This window comes from Piliocolobus tephrosceles, chromosome 11, assembly GCF_002776525.5.
Source record: "Piliocolobus tephrosceles isolate RC106 chromosome 11, ASM277652v3, whole genome shotgun sequence".
NCBI lineage: Eukaryota > Metazoa > Chordata > Mammalia > Primates > Cercopithecidae > Piliocolobus > Piliocolobus tephrosceles.
This window is the reverse complement of record NC_045444.1, coordinates 45,410,838-45,431,339: the sequence shown is the minus strand read 5'-3', so window position 1 is coordinate 45,431,339 and position 20,502 is coordinate 45,410,838. Positions and strand designations below refer to the sequence as shown.

The following is a 20,502-nucleotide window of genomic DNA, read 5'->3' as shown; positions in this document are numbered from 1 at the left end:
AGGACTAACAGCAGTGGTTGCCAGCAACTGGAGGACAGAGGAGTTGCCTACTGTGTAGGCTGAATAATGGCCTCCCAGAGATATCCACATTCTAATTTCTAGAACCTGAAAGTGTTACGTTATAAAGCAAAAAGACTTTGTAGATATGACTGAAAATCTTGAGATGGGGCAGCAGTTGTCTGGGATTATCTGAGTAAGCTCTGAATTTAATCACAAAGATACTTAAAGAGAAAAAAGGGTTAATAGGGGAGAAGGTGGCAATATCAAGACAAAGCACACATTGCAGTAATGTAGCCAGGAACCAAGGAATACTGGCAGTCCCTAGAAGCTGAAAGGAATAAGAAACAGGTATCTTCCCTGAAGCTTCCAGAAGGAGCCAGCCCTGTTAACACTTTGATTTTAGCCTCATACAATTCATTTCACACTTCTGACATGAGAAACTATGTTTGTGTTATTTTAAGGAACCAAGTTTATGGCAATTTTTTATAGCAGCAACGAGAAAACTACCACAACTACAAAGGGGCATAGGGGAATATTTTGGAGTGATGAAACTGTTCTATATTTTGGTTGTGGTGGTGGTTATGACTCTGTTTGTTATAACTTATAAAACAATATGCTAAAAAGTGTGATTTTAGCCAAGCATGGTGGTGCATGCCTGTAGTCCCAGTTTCTCAGGAGGCTGAGGTGAAAGGATTGCTTGAGCCCAGGAGTTTGAGACCAGTCTGGGAGTTTGAGACCAGCCTGGAGAGCATAGCAAGAATCCATCTCTTAAAAAAATCGTATGAACTTGCTGTATGTTAGTTATACTATAATAAACCTGATTAAATTTTAAAGAAATGTTTAGTTCAGAACGTGTTTTCCCAAAGAAAAAAAATTATACATTAGACATGCTGCTTGGTGTCTTGGACAGCCCAAGGAAAGTCTATACATTTGTCGAAAGTATAATACAGATGGCGACTCTATACAAGTAAATAGAGCATAAATAATAATGCTCCATGGAGGAAATGCACTCCGAATTCTTATACAGTTAGCCAAAAATATCAAAGAGTTTTTTTTTTAAAAAAAGGAAAGTCTGCTGGGAGGACTCCTAGAAATGTGTGTGTGTGTGTGTGTGTGTGTGTGTGGTTTTATCTCTAAAACAGAGATGCACGAGAAGAAATGGTGCTTTTTTTCCTCTTCTGGAATAATTTCAAGAGAATGTAGTGTTTGGAACTGCTGCAGCCAAGAAGAAAACAGAGGAAATTGTAGAGAAGTTGAGCTGGTATTCTGTTACTGAGTTGATGAATTAGTCAACCCTGGAACTGTTCTATCTTCTCGTTATATGAAATAATCAGCATTCTCTGCCCCCGCCTCACCCAATGCCCCTACATAGTTGGCTCTGCTATTTTGCATAGCCAAGAGCTTCTGTGCACAGTATCTTCTATTGTCTCCCCAGATGTACTTCAGCATTCTCCTTTCTGCACTCTGTTATGGATGGTTGAACAATATTAGTAGACTCTCTTGCCTTCTAGTTTCAAATGTTTTGGGTGTAACCCTGACTGTATGTTATCCAAACTGATAAAACTGTCCTTCGATATAGTAATTCTCTCTTTCAATCTAGCATTTATCAGATCTGTTAAGGTTTTTATTTCAGTGACTATGTTTTTCTTGTCTAAGATGTCGATTTGTTTCTTTTTCCTTCTTTTTGTTTTTTGGTCAAACTGTGTCTGGTCTGTTTCTTTTTCATATCTATGTATTATGTCATTTCTACCTGATTTTGTTTTATAATTTATTATCTTTTTTTGATGAATGTGAATTCTTTATTACTTTGAACATCTTAAACACTTAAACACTGATTTTTAAAATCTGTCAGATTTGTATAAAATTATTTTTATAGTAAACTAGTATTCTGATTATTAATTTTGATAGCTGTTTTACCATGAGATATTCTCTTATGGTAATTTTCTCTTATGGTAAGACATATGGTATTTCTCTTACAGTAAAACTTACGGTATTGGAATTTAGCTGGCTTGTTTTAAGTAGAAGGAAATTTTAAAGTTTTTCTTTTCCCCCCTTTCTCCTTTACTTCTTGATCTATACTCAGAAGTCTCTCCCTAGCAATTTTGAGGTTACCTCTACCCAAGTCTTGCCCCAGTCTATGAATAGGTTTTATATCATCATTTCAGAGCTGTTACACTGTAATATTATTTAGGGATACTGCTCATCCTGACAGGCATGATCATGAGCTATATTTTTGTCTTCCTGTCTGCTGAGCCAATGTAACTCCACAGAACTGGAGCCCAGGCAATAGGTTGGTAGCACATTTTGTAGCCTTATTTTGCAATAGGGGGTAATAGCCCCTACTGCAAAGGACAGGAATAAGGATAAGGAATACATACAAGGAATACATATTATTTCTGTCCTGCAGCTACCTGTAGTTTCAAATAGTGAGCCTGTCTCTGAACCCTTATTATCACACACAGAATATTTAGTGAGCATTTCTCCACAGAGGCTGAATTTTCAGCTGCTGTCACTGCCTGCTTTTGAACTGGAGACTAGCATGCCCAGGGTAACAACCCATTCATTAATTTGTATTACTCTTCAGTTTTTGGTCCATATGTTTGTTTTGACTTTGAACCTGATTGTACCTTTTGGTTTTCTACTTTAAAATTTTATTTGACATTTTAATCCATTTTGGAATATAGGAAATAAATTCATGTATATACTTATTCTATCAGAATCTAACCCTGGTATCTAACAAATAGGTAGTATGAAGACATAAAAGCACAGATTTATTGTGAAGTAAGTATAAGACACAAAGTTCAAAGAATTAGCTTAACGCAATGGATAATAAAGAAGATTTTTCAATTTCTTAACAGGTTGTAATCTTCATCTTCTTTTCCTCTTTGTCCTTGCTTTCCTTTTTGTAAGATTATACTTTTTTCTCTTGTGCACATTGGATTTTGTTCTGGTACTAACCGATGGCAGTCCAGAACTACCCCAGCAGTTTTTCTTGCTCAGTCTTGTAAAAAATCACACATTATTAGCGTAATAAGCCTAGGATTAAGAATGTTACAGAACGTAATTTTTTCCTTAAAGCGAAAATAATTTTTATAGATTAGAGTTTATTGAGAATAATTTTTCCTAAGCCAGAGATACAAAATTCATCGCAATGGGAGTCCCAACTCCAATTATGTAGTAATTACTGTCTAGAACTGTGCATTGAGCATTGAGGCTGCATCATCAAAGCAAAGTGCACTTTGAATGATTTTTGATGTATGCCATGGGCAGAGAAAGAGGGAATAGTGGCCCAAGTATTTGGCATTTCCTTCCTAGGTTTTTAAGTAAATTATTATATATTCTCATGTTTAAAAGAAGTTTATGTTTCCTATTTCACTTTTCTCGTATATAAATATGAATAATTGTCTTCTTAATGCCAATTCCTGAATAGTGATGAACTAATTTAGGCATTGAAAGCATTTATTTAAACTATTACTTTTATGGAAGTTACATTTTCATATCACATTCTGTATAAGGGTCAGAATTAGGAAAGGCTTATAATGTTAAATCACCTACATTTAAAAATAATTTAATAGAAGAGAACCTAGATACAAATGCTTATGGCCATTTTATTCATAATCACCCAAGACAGAAAACAACCCACATACTCTTCCATGGCTGAATATATAAACAAACTCTGCTATTTTACTTTATACTATACTATTCTATATACTACCACATATAGTATATAATATACTATGGAATGCTGCTCAGCAATAAAAAAGCATGTCACCTTTAACAGAGTCAGAAGAAAAAAAAGGAATGAACCCACGTTCAACATCTTGAGTAGTGAATCTCAAAGTCATGCAGAATAGAAAGTATTCTCAGAAAGGTTGCTTCTGTATCATGCCATTTATAAGCTATTCTTGACAAGACAAACGTATATTGTTAGAAAACAGATCTGTAGTTATCAGGGGTTAGGGACTGTGAAACTGCAAACGTAATAGTACAAGGGATTTTGGAGGTGTGTGTGATAGAAGTGTTCTGTATCCTGATTGTGGTGGTAGTTACATAAATCTGTATATGTTTTTAAGTTTACAGAACTGTTTACCTCTCCCACCATCAAATCAGTTTCATAATTTTAAATCAATTTTAGGAAAAAATTGTAGAATAATACTTTTTTTTTTTTTTTGACACAAGGTGGTCTCACTATTACCCCGGCTGGCCCCTAACTCCTGGGCTCAAGCAGTCCTACCTATCTCAGCCTCTCGAGTAGCTGGGACTATAGGCATGCACCACTAGAATGGAAAATAGTACTATTAGTATAAGGTTATAAGTGTGCTGTGTATGAAGCACACTTTACAGGTCGTAAGTGTGCTGTGATATGAAGTAAAAAGGAAATTCTGGAAGTTAGAATAAAATGTCTAAGAAACTATATGCAAAGAATAAAGTATATTGCAATTAGGCACTTGGGATTGGTATTTAGTATTTGTATTTTTTAATGTAAAATGTATAAAATATCTATATTATTGATACTGCTCTATTATGGTCTGGTTGAGGGAACTTGATCAAGTAACTTAATTGCTCAAGTTATTAGGTTCTTTTTCAATGGAATGAGAAGTTTGTGCCCTGTGCTTCTCAAACTGAAATACTAATAAAACATTTTATTCCAGACTATGTTTGCATTAATACGAAATGTTTAAAATTATTTAGTGTTACGTAAAATAGATGCTCCAGAAAAATGCTCCTTGTTTTTTCTAGTGGCTTCACATAGTCTCTGCCATTCCATTCCATTCTAATTGTAATAGCATGAGACTAGGTAACATAATAGTATTTGTCATAGCTGTAAAGTTTTGGTTTGTATTAATTTTTGTCAGATGTATTTTTTTAGGTTTTTATCTTTAAGTATTTAGTTTTTGAATACTATGCAGAACAGAAATTTAAGACCACTAGATGGGGATGTAAACAATACAGCATTTGTTTCTGGTCCTCTGAAGTAACTTGGTGCAGCTTTAAGTGTAAATCCCAGAAAAGAGGGGAGAAAACAAAGAACAAATCCACTTGTTTTTATCTTCCTAAATGTTACAGTAATCTGCGTTTGGGAAAATTAAGCTTCTGAGCTAAGAATGAAGTCCTCTATGCTCAAATAGCATATTGTGAAACCCAAATATGAATGACTTTAAATGACTGTCTTTGAATGACTCTCCATTGTTGCAATATGTGGCATTATTTGTTTTGTAAGTGTATTTTGTCCTCAAAGATGTTTAATGATAGATACGAAATTAGAAATAAAATGTAGCACTTAAGACACTGCAATTTTTTTCTCCTGGGTTTTTCTGCCCCTGTCTTTGATACTATAAAAAACAGTGAATGATCACTTGCCTCTTTTAAAACATACTTTAAAAACTTATATTAATTTCATGACTTATTAATTATTTTAAGTCTTCTACCTATAAATAGCAAAAGCATAGTTACACAAAATATTAAGGATTTCTTTAAAACAGATTTGAAACAAAATATCATTGTGTTGTATTCAGTCTTTTAAAGAGTTTAGAAAAAAAATATTAGAAAAGGACAAGGCTTTTTGTTTTTGTAGACTTTTTCCTCTTACTTATCTTTAAAATGAAGGAAGCTGTGTATTCTCAGGAGTTCAAATTTTTTCTTGAGAATTTTTATCATATAACTGTATATTTTATTACTTTTCAAGCAAATATATGTGTTCGTTGGTAATTATATAAGCTTTAATCTTTATCCATCATTATCACTGTTGAAGATTCCCTTGCAGCACAATATAGGACTTCTATCCAATAAGGGCTGACAATTTTATTTTAATTGACGACTCAATTTTTAAAAATTGTTATATATATATATATGTTACTTATGTAACATAAATTTAACCATTTTACTCATTTTAAGCCTATAACTCAGTAGCATTAAGTACATTCACACTATTGTGCAACCATCCACTGTTTCCAAAACTTTTTTATCACCACAAATAGAAACTCTGTAACCATTTAGCAATAACTCCCTATTGCACCCAGTCTCTGGTAGCCTCTAATCTACTTTTTGTCTTTATGAATTTACCTTGAATTACTCAACTTTAAAACAACTGTGTGTGTGTGTGTGTGTGTGTGTGTGTGTGTGTGTGTGTGTGCGCGCGCGCGCGCGCGCATTAGATACCACTGTGTTACCCAGGCTGGACTTGGACCACTGGGCTCAAGCAGTCCTCTCACCTCAGCCTCCCAAGTAGCTGTGACTACAGGCACCCACCGCGTGCTCAGCTTAAAATGACTATATGTTTTAATTTTTCCACTTGAATGAGAAAATGTAATATGGTAAAGGTTCACTATTGTCATTAGGAGAAATATAATACCATGAATAGTGGTGTGTGCATATATACAAATAGTTGTGAAGTGTCACAAAGAACCAAGCCACTAATATCAGTAAGTTTACAAGATACCTTATTCAGAAAAGATAACTGAAGCCAGGCATGGTGGATCACATCTGTAATCCCAGCAGTTTGGGAGGCTAAGGTGGGAGGATTGCTGGAGTTCAGGAGTTCAAGACCAGCCTGGGCAACATAGCGAGACCTCGTCTGTACTAAAAAAAAAAAAAAAAAATAGCCTAGGCCAGGCACAGTGGCTCACGCCTGTAATCCCAGCACTTCGGGAGACCAAGGAGGGTGGATCACGAGGTCGGGAGTTCAAGACCAGCCTGGCCAAGATGGTGAAACCTTATCTCTATTAAAAATACAAATATTAGCTGGATGCAGTGGCAGGCGCCTGTAATCCCAGCTACTCGGGAGGCTGAGGCAGGAGAATCACCTGAACCCCAGGGGGCGGAGGTTGCCTAGATCGCGCCACTACACTCCAGCCTGGGCGACAGAGTGAGACTCCATCTCAAAAAAAAAAAAAAAAAAAAAATTAGCCGAACGTAGTGGGGTGCACCTGTATCCCCAGTCACTTGGGAGGCTGAGGTGGGAGGATTTAGCTTAAGCCTGTGAGATGGAGGTTGCAGTGAGCTAGGATCATGCCACTGCACTCCAGCCTGGGTGACTGAGTGAGACCTGGTCTCAAAAAAAAAAAAAAAAAAAGGTAATTGAAACCTTTCAGATAGAAAAGCTGGGATTTCGTTATATTCTCTAAAGAGGTGATATATGGGGAAATCTGAAAATAGGTAGATAATTATGAAATCAGTTGGGGAAATCTGGAGAATCATTTTCTGTACATTATTTTAGATAAAATTGTACCTTAATTATCTCCAATAAAAATTGATCTGTTTTGTTAGTATTTCTTCAGATTGTCTTTCTTGGGTTTCACAATTCTGTAACTGGAGAGGTTTCCCTTTATAAAGCTCTACATACATTGCTATCATATTTTTACCTTAAACTCATTCCCTCATATCCTATCTTCACCAGAAATAGTGAATACTTTCACTAATGTATACAAATTTTTCCTATCTATGATTCAGGAATCAGAGGATTTTTACAGTTAATGGGCTCATTTAACATTTGTTAAATTGTATTCTGTTGTGCCTTTTTCTCAACTGAAGAAGTGTGATGTGTTGAAAACTTAAAAAAAGTAATATTTTATTGCCTCTTTAATTTACTTACTATAATAGAGACAGTCTCAAATTCCTGGCCTCAAGTGATTCTCCCACCTAGGCTTCCCAAAGTGCTAGGATTACAAGCAAGAGTCACTGTGCCAGCTTATAATAAGTCTTATTCCAGTCTAAAATGAGAGGATTCTGTCTTGTCTTCCCCAGTTCTGTATTTGTGTGTTCCTTCTCTGCCAGTGAGGTACTCTGGCTCCCCACGAGCATTTTATATATTTACTCATTTGCTTAATGCTGCAACAAAGACAAAATCATACAAAAATGCTGCTCCAATGTCATTACAAACAATAGACTTTTAAGGTAGAGCTCAAGAAATTTTTGCATTTCTCTTTATTTTCCAGTGAAAGGTATATACTTCAAACACTGTGTTCAGAAATTATTTGGATTAGTTATTTTCCTTGTTCTACATGGCTGTATTATTTATTCAAAAATCCTTACATTTATTTGTTTCTTCAGATATTCAACTTTAGGTTTTCTCCATTCTTTTTTTTTTTTTTTTTTAAGATGGAGCTTCACTCTTGTCGCCCAGGCTGGACTGCAATGGCGCAATCTCAGCTCACTGCAACCTTCACCTCCCAGGTTCAAGTGATTCTCTTGCCTCAGCCTCTCAAGTAGCTGGGATTACAGGCACATGCCACCATGCCCAGCTAATTTTTATATTTTTTAGTAGAGACACAGTTTCACCATGTTGGCTAGGCTGGTCTCGACCTCCCAACCTGAAGTGATTGGCCCACCTCAGCCTCCCGAAGTGCTGGGAATACAGGCATGAGCCACTGCACCCAGCCTTCCCTTCTCCCCTCCCCTCCCCTCCCCTCCTCTCCCCTCCCCTCTCCTCTCCTCTCCTCTCCTCTCCTCTTTCCCTTTCCCTTTCCTTTTCCTTTTCCTTTTCTTTCTTTCTTTTATTTTTTTTTTTCTGAGACAGGGTCTCACTTCGTTGCCCAGGCTGGAGTGCAATGGTGTGATCACAGCTTATTGCTGCCCTCACTTAGTGAGCTCAGCTGATCCTCCTATCTCAGACTCCCAAGTAACTGAGACTACAGGCACATGCCACCACACTCAGGTAGTTTTTGTAGAGACAAGGTTTCACCATGTTGCCCAGGTTGGTCTTGAACTCCTTGGCTCAAGCAATCCGCCTACCTCAGCCTTGCAAAGTGCTTAGGATTACAAGTATCAGCCACTGCATCTGATGTCCCTGTTCTTTTAAATTAAAAAAAAAATTAATTATATCATTTACTCTTAAATGTTCTTAAATAAAAACTATACAAAAATATATAATCAATGAACTGTCATTCCCTCTTCTGTCGCTCTTTCACTCACCTGCTTTAGATAACTAGTTTTTTCATTTCTGGTTGTCATTCCTCTAGAGGGTTTGTTTGTTTGTTTTGCTTCTTGGTTTTCATTCTGTGTGTGCGCGAAAATATGTTTATCTTCCTATGTAATTATATATTATTCTTATTTCTTTCAAAAAAGACAGCTACTCTATGTACTTTTTTATGGTTTTGATTTATTTGATTTTTGGCTAATATATCCTGGATATATTTTTATCAGTTCGTAGAGATCTTCATTTTTTTTTTACAGCTACATAATTTGTGATGTACAGTATGTGGGTGTCCATAGTTTAACCTACTAATGTAAAAGCATTTATTTATTTTTCCTGTGTTTTGCAATTACAAATAATGCTGCAGTTCATCACTTTGTACATACATATTTTTATTCATTTAGAGTTGTATATTCAGGGTAAATTCCAGAAATGGAATTGTTAAATCGAAGGATAAACACTTTTGTAGTTTTGTTTGACATTGCCAAATTCTTCCCTATAGAGATTATAGCATTTTATATCCTGCCAGCAATGGTTAAGTTCCTATTTCCTCACAGCTGCACCAACAGAGTAATTGTCAAACTTTGGAGTTTTTACTGGTCTAAAAGTGAGAAATGTTATTTTAGTGTAGTTTTAATTTGCATTTGCCTCATGAAAGTGAAGCTGAATGTATTTTCATATGTTTAAGAGCCATTTCATATTATTTTTCTGAATCATCTGTTTAATTTTTTTGCCTGTTTTTCTATCGGGATTTTAGAGTTTTTAATTGGTTATCTAAGAGTTCTTTATATATTAGGAATATTAGCCTTTTACTTGTAGTTTATGTTGCAAGTATTTCCTCCCTGCTTATCATTTGTCTTTGGACTTTACTTACGATGTTTTTTGCCATGCAGAAGTTTTTCATTTTTATGTAACAGATTTGTCAATATTTTCTTTTAATGAATCTGGAGTTTGAGTTATATATATAAAGTCTTTCTCAATACCTAAGTTATAAAGAAATTAATATATGTTTTCTTTCACTCTTGGTATCATTTCATACTTTACATTTAGAACTTAGGTCTACTTGGGGTGTATGCATATGTATAGTGTACAAAATTGATCCATATATATCATTTTCCAAATAGCTATCTAGTTATCCCAACATTATTTATTTGAAAGTCCATTTTTCCTCTAGTCTTCTGAGATAAGCCCTTTACTGCATACTAAATTTCTAAATCTCTACTTGTCAGTTTTTAGAATCTTATTCTTCCTCACTGGTCTTCTGTCTATTCAGGAGGAGGAGTCAGGAAGCCGTAACACCTCCCTCTCTCCAAAAGTATAAAGTAGATGCTGCTTATATCTGGAAAAACCTTCACTCTGGTTAGCATCACTGGCAACTGTATTTCCATGAGGATTCTAAGGCCCCAGGATTCTGTACAGGATGTGGTGGTGTTTACTTTCTATTTTCATGAAAATTTCATAGTTTTGTCTTCTTCTTTTTATCTTTCCAACTTGGGAGATTTATGGGGAAGAAAAAGACAATATTGGCCATTGTTGAACATCGTTTATGTGGGTGAGATCCATTGGATTTAACAAGTAAAACATTACAATTTGTGTGTTTATGCGACTGACTAGTATAAATTAGCTAAAATAAAATCCTTAAATACATTCATGGTTGTTGACACCACTTCCTCTTCAACATTTTTGAAATGTGTACCATAAATCCTAATTGTCTCAACTGATTATAAGCAGGCTTATATTCTAAAGCAAAATTATTATTTTGTTGCAACTAGAAAACTATTCTTACATCTTATACAAAAGTTTAGAATGTTTATATAGAAAATGAAATAGTAATGCCTAATGTAAACTTTATACAAAAGTTTAGAATGTTCATATGGAAAATGAAATAATAATGCCTAATATAACATAACAATATGAACACAAAGGAAAAAAGAAGCAAAATGTTTCTGGGATGAAAATGAGGTGAAGAATTTTCAAGTCACGCTCAAGTTTGACAACAGGGTTGTATTCTTGAGCGGCTCCCAAGAGAACTATTCTAAGAGTTGTGGACCAATATTACATACAGTTAGGATTAGTTGTTTTATAAAGGAATTTGTTGATATGATTAAAAATTATATATCCATGAGAAGTGGCCATTAGAGAGGGAAAAACAACGTGCTATCCAAATCTGAAAGGCCATTAGCTTAAGCATCTCTAGTGTTTGGTCTTCATTATATAAATATATCAGATTATTTACTAAGAATACATAAACTATTTCTGCTAGTTTGACTAATATACTAAGTATTCCTGAGCAGAAAGAGTTCATATTTATTGACTGACCAGGCCTCTGAAAACTTCAGCAGGATGGGACAATTATTATTTTTTGTCTAATTGGTGAAATCATCCCAATAAATAACTGTTGTACCTGATCTCTTATTTTTAAAATTGAGATATTTGTATTTAAACTCATTTTAAAAACATTGCCTCTCTGGGTTCACTTTTAAAAGTATTTGAGGTAGTACCTTCTAGAAAGAATTAATTATTTATGTCCTATATAGCTACCAATTATTTTCTATCTTAATGTATATCACTCTTGCATGCATTTTTTTAAAATTTGAAATGGTTCTTTGGGAGAACAAAAGTATTGCAAGGAGCTCCAGTGACCCAAATGAATTATAAAACATTAACCAGTAAGTCAGCAGTTCTGAACATCAACCTTGACAGCTTATGAGTGAAGATAGTAAGGGAGGGCCAGATTTAAAGGATCAATATATTTGACCCGACAAAATCAAGGGATGAGGCATATTGAGGTGTAGTTTAGAACCATGAGTACTATTCTTAGAAAAGCAGGCCTAGACACACTTATAATCTGAAACCTAAGATAAAGAAAAAATTATGAAAGCAGACAGAGAAATGTTTGCTTTACATACCAAAGAACAATAATTTGAAGACCAACATTTTTTCGTCAGGAAACGTAGAGGCCAGAAGACAGTATAAATCATCTTAAAACCTGAAACAATAAATCAGTCATTCCAGAATTCTGTGTCCAGTGGAAGTATCCTTCAGAAATGATGGCAAAATTAAGACAATTTTACAAATGGGAAACTAAGAGAAATTTGTCTCCAGCAGACCTATACTACAAGAAATGATAATGGAAGTTCTTCAAGTGAACAGGAAATGATATTAAGAGAAAACTTGGATCTTCAGGAGCAAATGAAGAACATCAGAAATGGTAAATATCTGGATAAAAATAAAAGACTATTTTTATCCTCTTAAGTCCTTAAAAATGACTTTTGGGTATTTAAAACAAAATTATAACATTGGAGTTTTGGAGTTTTCAGTGTATGTAGATTAATATGTATTTACATTGTTAATATACAATAAAAGTAATTTATACGACTACTATAAAATACATAAAACTATAACAATGTATGGTATGTGGCAAGGGGGCAGGTAATTAAAGGGACCTATGTGCTTACAAGGTGTATATATTTTACATGAAGAGAAGAGATATAGTGGTCTGCTTGAACTCTGAAAGATTAGAGATGTATATTGTGATCCTTACAGAAATCGCTAAAAATAAAATACAAAGAGGTACAGTTCATGAGCCAATAGAATTGTTAAAATGCCATACTAAGGAGTATTTAAATTATCTTTCTAAAAAGTAGAAAAGAGGCTGGTCATAGTAGCTCACGCCTGTCATTCCAGCACTTTGGGAGGCTGAGGCGGGTGGATCACTTGAGGTCAGGGGTTTGAGACCAGCCTGGATAACACAGTAAAATCCCATCTCTAGTGAATATACAAAAATTAGCCAGGCATGGTGGTACATGCCTGTAATCCCAGCTACTCGGGAGGCTGAGGCAGGAGAATCACTTGAACCCGGGAGGCAGAGGTTGCAGTGAGCCGAGGTCACACCACTGCATGCCAGCCTGGGTGACAGAGCAAGACTCGATCTCAAAAAAAAAAAAAAAAGAGGAAAGAAAGAACAACAGGAACTACTGCAACAACACATAGAGATAATAGAGCCAAGTAATAAAATTATTAAATGAAATTCAGTGATAACAATAATCACATTAAATATTAAACGTCTAAATACTAAACTGTAAAGGTAGATTGTTAGAGCAGATATAAATGAAAGAACAAACTATACTTCCTACAAAAGGTTTATCTTAGGCCTAAACATACAAATATGTTGGAAGTAAATAAATAGACAAAATTATACCAGGTAAACAGCATAAAAAGAGGAAGCACCTATATTAACATCAGATGAAATTGCTTTTAGGATTGAGAGTATTATCGGAGGTGAAGAGTGATATTTCATCATGATAAAAGGCACAATTTGAGAAAATATAATCACAAATGCCTGTGTAACAGCAACTTAAACATACATGAAGCAAAAATTGAGATCATGGTAGAAGATTTTAACACTTCTTTCTCAGTAATTGATAGAACAACTAAAAAAAAAAAAATCTGTAAAGACATAGAAGATTTGAACCTATTTGATCTAATGGATACATTTGGAATACTATACCTAAATAACTGCCAAACACATTTTTTTGTGTGTTCACATGCTGTATTCTCAAAGAGAGACCATATGATAGACAATAAAACAAAACAACAAATTTAAAAGGAATGAAATTATGCAGTTTGTTCTCTTACCACAACAGAAATAAAAATCAATGACAAGATAGGAAAATACCAAATATTTTGAAACTTAACACCCCCACCAAATAAAAAATAGGACAAAGAAGAAAGCAAAAAGGAAATTAGAAAATACTTTGAAGGGAGTGATAATGAAAATACAACAGATCAAAATTTGAGGAATGTAGATAAAGCAGTGCTTAAAGGGTAACATAGCTTCAATTTCTTTCTCTCTTTTTTTTCTTTTTTTAAAATTTGAGATGGAGTCTCTTGCTCTGTTGCCCAGATTGGAATGAAGTGGCATGATCTCAGCTCATTGCAACCCCCCCCAGGTTCAAGCAATTCTCCTGCCTCAGCCTCCCAAGTAGCCTGAATCACAGGCATGCACCACCACGCCCGGCTAAGTTTTGCATTTTTAGTAGAGATGGGGTTTCACCATGTTGTCCAGGCTGGTCTCAAATTCCTGACCTCAAGGGATCAGCCTGCCTCGGCTGCCCTAAATGCTGGGATTACAGGTGTGAGCCCATTTCAATTTCTTAAATTAGAAAACAAAGCGCTAAAATTAATGACCTGAGATTTTAAGAAGCTAGACTAGGAAAAGCAAATTGAACCTAAACTAAGTAGAAGGAAGAAGGAATAAAGATAAGAACAGAAATCCATCACCCAAAAAACAGATGAGAGAAAACTGACAAAACCAGTATCTGATTATTTGAAAAGAAAAACAAAATAAACATGTACCTACCTAATGATTGAGATAAAAGAGAAAGCAATAGACAAAATTAGACATGCATTTATTATATAAACTCAGTAAACTTGGAATAATAGGGAACTTCTTAACCTGAAAAGGGGTATATACTGGAAAACCCCCAATTAACATCATACATAGCAGTGAAAGATGGAATATATTACTCCAAGGATTAGAAACATGGAAAGAATGGGCCGGGCGCTGTGGCTCACACCTATAATCCCAGCAGTTTGGGAGGCCGAGGCAGGCAGATCACGAAGTCAGGAGATCAAGACCACGGTGAAACCCCGTCTCTACTAAAAATACAAAATTTAAGCCAGGCACGGTGGCGGGCGCCTGTCGTCCCAGCTACTCGGAAGGCTGAGGCAGGAGAATGGCCTGAACCCAGGAGGTGGAGCTTGCAGTGTGCCTAGATTGGGCCACTGCACTCCAGCCTGGGCGACAGAGACTCCGTCTCCAAAAAATAATAAAATAAAATAAAAAAATAAACATGGAAAGAATGACCTAATGACCTCTTTCACCATTTATATTTAACATTGTAACAAATGCTCTAGACATTGCATTAGGGCAAAAGAATAACAGCAATAATGTGTATAAAGATCCTAAAGGACAAAGTAAACAGTCCCTCTGCAAAAGCAACTACTAGAACAAATGAATGAATTAACAATGTTAAAGAATATAAGGTTAATATAAAGTGAGTTGAATATTTTATATACTAGTAGCAAACAATTGGTATTTTTTTAAAACTTCATCAAAAGAATAATAGGAATAAATATAACAAAATACATCTACAATCTCTACCCAGAAAACTATAAAACACTGATGAGAGAATATTTGAATGACTGAATTTATTAGATATACCACGTTCATGAATTACAACACTCAAGATTGTTGACATGTTGCTTCTAATGAAATTGATTAATAAAACTAATATAATTTCAATTAAAATTTCAGTAGACCATTTTGAGAGAACATGAAAAGCTGAGGGTAAAATCAATAAGAAAATACACAAAAGCAAAAAAGCAATAATAGACAATCCTATTTTTAAAATGATAAAATTGGAGAACCTATCCAGATTTCAAGACTTCAAGTTATAATCATAACTATTTGTTATTGGCAAAATGAAAGGCCCGTGGAACAGTGGAACAGAATCAAATCTTAAAATAGGCCTGGCACACACATATATAATTAACTGATTTTCACCAAGGATGCCGAGATAATTTAGTGAGGGAATAGAGTCTTTTATTTATGTATGTATGTATGTATGTATGTATGTATGTATGTTTGAAACAGTCACACTCTGTCACCCAGGCTGCAATGCAGTGGCACAGTCTTACATCACTGCAACCTCTGCCTCCTGGGTTCAAGCAATTCTCGTGCCTCAGACTCCTGAGTAGCTTGGATTACAGGCATGTGCTGCTATGCCTGGCTAATTTTTGCATTTTTAGTAGAGATGAGGTTTCACCATGTTGGCCAGGCTGGTCTCAAACTCCTGGCCTCAAGTGATCCACCTGGCTTGGCCTTCCAAAGTGCTGGGATTATGGGTGTTAGCCACCATGCCTGGCTGGAGAGTTCTTTCAATAAAATGTTGATATAATTGACTGCCAAAGTGAGGGAGAAATTATTATTAATTCCATCTTATATTGAAGAAAATAAACTCAAAATGAACTATAAACTTAAACCTAAAGCCTCACACTGTAAATCGCTGAGGGAAAAAAAAAAAAAAAAAAAACCAGGAGAAAAATCTTTGCAATCTAGAAATGGGAAAATTATTCTTAGTTTTATTTTTAATTTTTTTATTATACTTCAAGTTATGGGATACATGTGCAGAACGTGCAGAGTTATTACATAAGTATATATGTGCCATGGTGGCTTGCTGCACTCGTCAACCCATCATCTAGGTTTTAAGCTCCACGTGCATTAGGTATTTCTCCTAATGCTATCCCTCCCCTTGCCCCCCAACCCCCACCAGGCCCCGGGGTGTGATGTTCCCCACTCTGTGTCCATGTGTGTTTTGTTTTGTTTTGTTTTGTTTTCAGATGGAGTCTTCGCTCTGTTGTCCAGGCTGGAGTGCAGTGGCCCGATCTTGGCTCACTGCAACCTCCGCCTCCCGAATTCAAGCAATTCTCCTCCTGCCTCTGCCTCCTGAGTAGCTGGGATTACAGGCATGTGCCACCACACCCGGCTAATTTTTGTATTTTAGTAGAGACGGGGTTTTGCCGTGTTGGCCAGGTTGGTCTCGAACTCCTGACATCAAGTAATCCACCCACTTTGGCCTCCTAAATGCTGGGATTACCACATCTGGCCTGTTGTTAGTATTTTAAAAGTATGAATCAGCTGGGTATGGTGGCGCATGCCTGTAATCCCAGCACTTTGAAGGCTAAGGTCAGTGGATCACTTAAGCCCAGGAGTTTGAAACCAGCCTGGGCAACATGGTGAAACCCCATCTTAACAAAAAATACAAAAATTTAGCTAGGCGTGGTGGCATGCCTCTATAGTCCCAGCTACTTGGAAGGCTGAGGTTGGAAGATCCCCTGAGCCAGTGAGGCAGAGATTGCAGTGAGCCAAGATTGTGCCATTGCACTCTAGCCTGGGCAACAGAGCGAGACACTGTCTCAAAAAAAAAAAAAAAAAAAAAATGAATCATAAAAGAAAATATAATAAATTGGCCTTTTTCTAAAGATCAAAATTTAAAATTTAAATTTTTTGCTCTTTGGAAACACACTTAATAAAATGAAAATGCAGTGCATGCATGGAGGAACAATATTGTAAATATATATCAAAGGACTGGGACTTGCTTTCAGGATATTAACAGAACTTTTACAACTCACTAACAAGAAGAAAGTGACCCATTTAACAAATGAACAGAAGTTTTGCCTAGGTACCTCATAAAAGGACACATGAATGTGAAAATAAACATATGAAAATATGCTCAACATCATTAGTCAACAGGGAAATGCAAATTAAAACCAAAAACACCCATTTCACACACATTACAATTGTTAAAACTAAAAAAGATGTCCATATGGAAGGCTGTTTAGGATGTACACCAACTAGAATTTGCAAACACTGATGGTGGACATGTAAAATGGTAATCCACCTTAGAAAACGGTTTGACAGTTTCTTAAAAGTTAGTAATAGGCAGCCGTGTGCGGTGGCTCACACATGTAATCCCAGCATTTTGGGAGGCCAAGGCAAGCGGATCATGAGGTCAGGAGTTCGAGACCAGCCTGGCCAACATAGTGAAACCCCGTCTCTACCAAAGATACAAAAAATAGCCGATGTGGTGGCATGTGCCTGTAATACTAGCTGCTCGGGAAGCTGAGGCAGGAGAATTGCTTGAACTCGGGAGGCAGAGGTTGCAGTGAGCCAAGACCACACCATTGCATTCCAGCCTGGGTGACAGAGTGTGACTCCATCTCAAAAAAGAAAACACACACAGATGCTTGCAACAGGCCGTGCATGGTGGCTCACACCTGTAATCCCAGCACTTTGGGAGGCCAAGGCGGGAGGATCACCTGAGGTCAGGAGTTCGAGACCAGCCTGACCAACATAGTGAAACCACATCTCTACTAAAAACACAAAAAATTAGCTGGGCGTGGTGGCACACGGCTATATTCCCAGCTTCTCAGGAGGCTGAGGCAGTAGAATTGCTTGAGCCCAGGGGTTGGAGATTGCAGTGAGCTGAGATCATGCCACTGCACTCCAGCCTGGCTGACAGAGTGAGACTGTGTCTCAAAAAACAACAACAACAACAACAACAACAAAAGAAAATTAGATAAATTAGACTTTGCCAATATTAAAACTTTTGTGCTTCTAGGGACACCATCAAAAAGATAAAAGACCACCAATAGAATGGGAGAAATATTTGCAAATCATATATATGATAAGAAACTTGTATCTTGAATATATAAAGACCACTTACAATTCAATAAAAAGCTTATTTTTAAAAATGGACAAAACATGAAAATAGACATTTATCTAAAGAAGTTATATAAATGGTTTATAAGCACATGAAATGATATTCAACATCATTAGTCATCAGGGAAATGAAAATCAAAATGACAGTAAGATATTAATTCACAACCACTAGGATGGCTGTTTAAAAAACAAAAGTAAGGGCTAGGCGCAGTGGCTCACTCCTATAATCCCAGCACTTTGGGAGGTTGAGGCAGGTGGATCATGTGAGGTCAGGAGTTCGAAGCCAGCCTGGTCAACATGGTGAAACCCCATGTCTACTAAAAATACAAAAAAAAATTAGCCAGGCATGGTGGTGGGCACCTGTAATCTCAGCTACTCAGGAGGCTGAGGCAGGAGACTCACTTGAGCCCAGAAGGCAGAGGTTGCAGTGAGCAGAGATCATGCCATTGTACTCCAGCCTGGGCGACAGCAAGACTTCATCTCAAAAAGGAAGCAAAACAAAACAAACAAAAGTAAGAAACAAGAATCAGTGAGAATGTGGAAATATTGGAACCTCTCATGTGGTGCTGGTAGGTATGTAAAGTGGTTCAGCCACTGTGTGGAAAACAGTTTGGCAGTACATGAAAGAGTTAAACATAGAAATACCATATAACCAAAAAATTCTCCATTTAGGTATATACCTTAAATAATTAAAAACAGATACCCAAACAAATACTTGTGCATGAATGTTTATAGTAGTACTATCATACAATTGCCAAAAGGTGGAAAGAGCTAAATGTCCATCAACAGATCAGTAAGCAAATTGTGGTATAATCTATCCAATGGAATATTATTTTTGGCCAACAAAAAGGAATAGTGGTACATATGCTGCAGTGCAGATGAGCCTTGATATCATGCCAGGTGAAAGCAACCAAATACACAAGGCCACATGTTGTATGATTCCATTTGTATGCAATATCCAGAATAAGTAAATCCAGAGACAGACAGTAGTTTGGTGGTTGCCAGTGGCCAGGGAATACCTGTTTCATGGACCTGGGTTATTTTGGGTGGGGGATGGTCAGGGAGTAATGAAAATCTTTTGCAGTTAGATAAGATTGTTGGCCAGGCACGGTGGCTTACTCCTGTAGTCCTAGCACTTTGGGAGGTGGAGACAGGAGTACTGCTTGAGCCCAAGAGTTCAAGACCAACCTTAGCAGTATACTGAGCCCTTGCCTCAATTAATTAAAAAAGAAATGATGGTTTTACAACATTGTGAATGTGCTAAATGCCACTGAATTGTTCCCTTTAAAATGCTTAATTTTATATTATGGGAATTTACGCAATAAAACACACATACAAACCTACACTCACACATTGAGATATCACTACACATCAAATAGGTGGAATAAAACTTTTAAAACGGACTGCACTGGGTTTTGACATGGTTGTAGAGGAATTAGAACCCTATGTGTGGGAATATAAAATTGTAAAACTGCGTAGGAAAACAGTTTGGCTTTAAAAAGCTTAAAACGCTGAACAAAAACCAACCACGTGATTCATTCACTCTTTTCTTGGGAATTTGCCCAAGAGAAAAAGAGGATATGGCCATACAGACTCTTGAACTAGAATATACCTAACAGCTTTATTTGTAATAGCCCCAAAATTGGAAACATCTGAAATGTCCATCAACAGGTTAATGAATAGAGAAATTGTAGTATATCCATACAATGGAATACTACTCAGCCATACAGGAAGATGAACTATTCACATATTACAATATGGCTGAAGCTGAAAGTAATTTTTCTAAGTGAAGTAACCCACACTAAAAGGGAATATATACTATATGATTTCATTTATGTAAAACTCTAAACAAAATAGACAAACCTCTAGTGGCAAGAAATAGATTGTTAGTTGCCTGGGGATGGGAAGAAGGGGAGTAGGGAGGGAGAAAGGATTACAAAAGGGATGAAAAAACTTTCTGGAGTGATGAATATATTCACTATCTTGATTATGGTACTGTTTCACAAGTATATTCATAAGTCAAAAATTCTCAAATTGTATACTGTACATATGCGTATTTTGTATATCAATTATACTTTAATAATGCTATTTTAAAAATAAATATTGGTGGCCAGGCTCGGTGGCTCACGCCTGTAATCCTAGCACTTTGGGAGGCCACGGCAGGTGGATCACTTAAGGTCAGGAATTCGAGACCAGCCTGACCAACATGGTAAAACCCCATGTCTACTAAAAATATAAAAATTAGCTGGGCGTGGAGGTGCACGACTGTAATCCCAGCTACTCAGGAGGCTGAGGCAGGGGAATT

General features: G+C 36.3%; 1 protein-coding gene across 16 annotated transcripts in view; it reads left to right on the top strand.

The window, feature by feature from the left end:
- BAZ2B (bromodomain adjacent to zinc finger domain 2B) overlaps positions 1–20,502 on the top strand; it is a 430,125-nt gene that overhangs the window by 29,512 nt on the left and 380,111 nt on the right. For 14 of the 16 annotated variants that reach the window (XR_003309384.2, XR_003309383.2, XM_026454040.2 and 11 more), the window contains exon 3: positions 12,020–12,122. The gene's annotated coding sequence lies outside the window, so the exon portion shown is untranslated. Of the gene's footprint in view, positions 1–12,016; positions 12,123–20,502 lie in introns of all 16 variants that reach the window. The other 2 variants (XM_026454039.2, XM_026454038.2) reach the window with 1 other exon arrangement.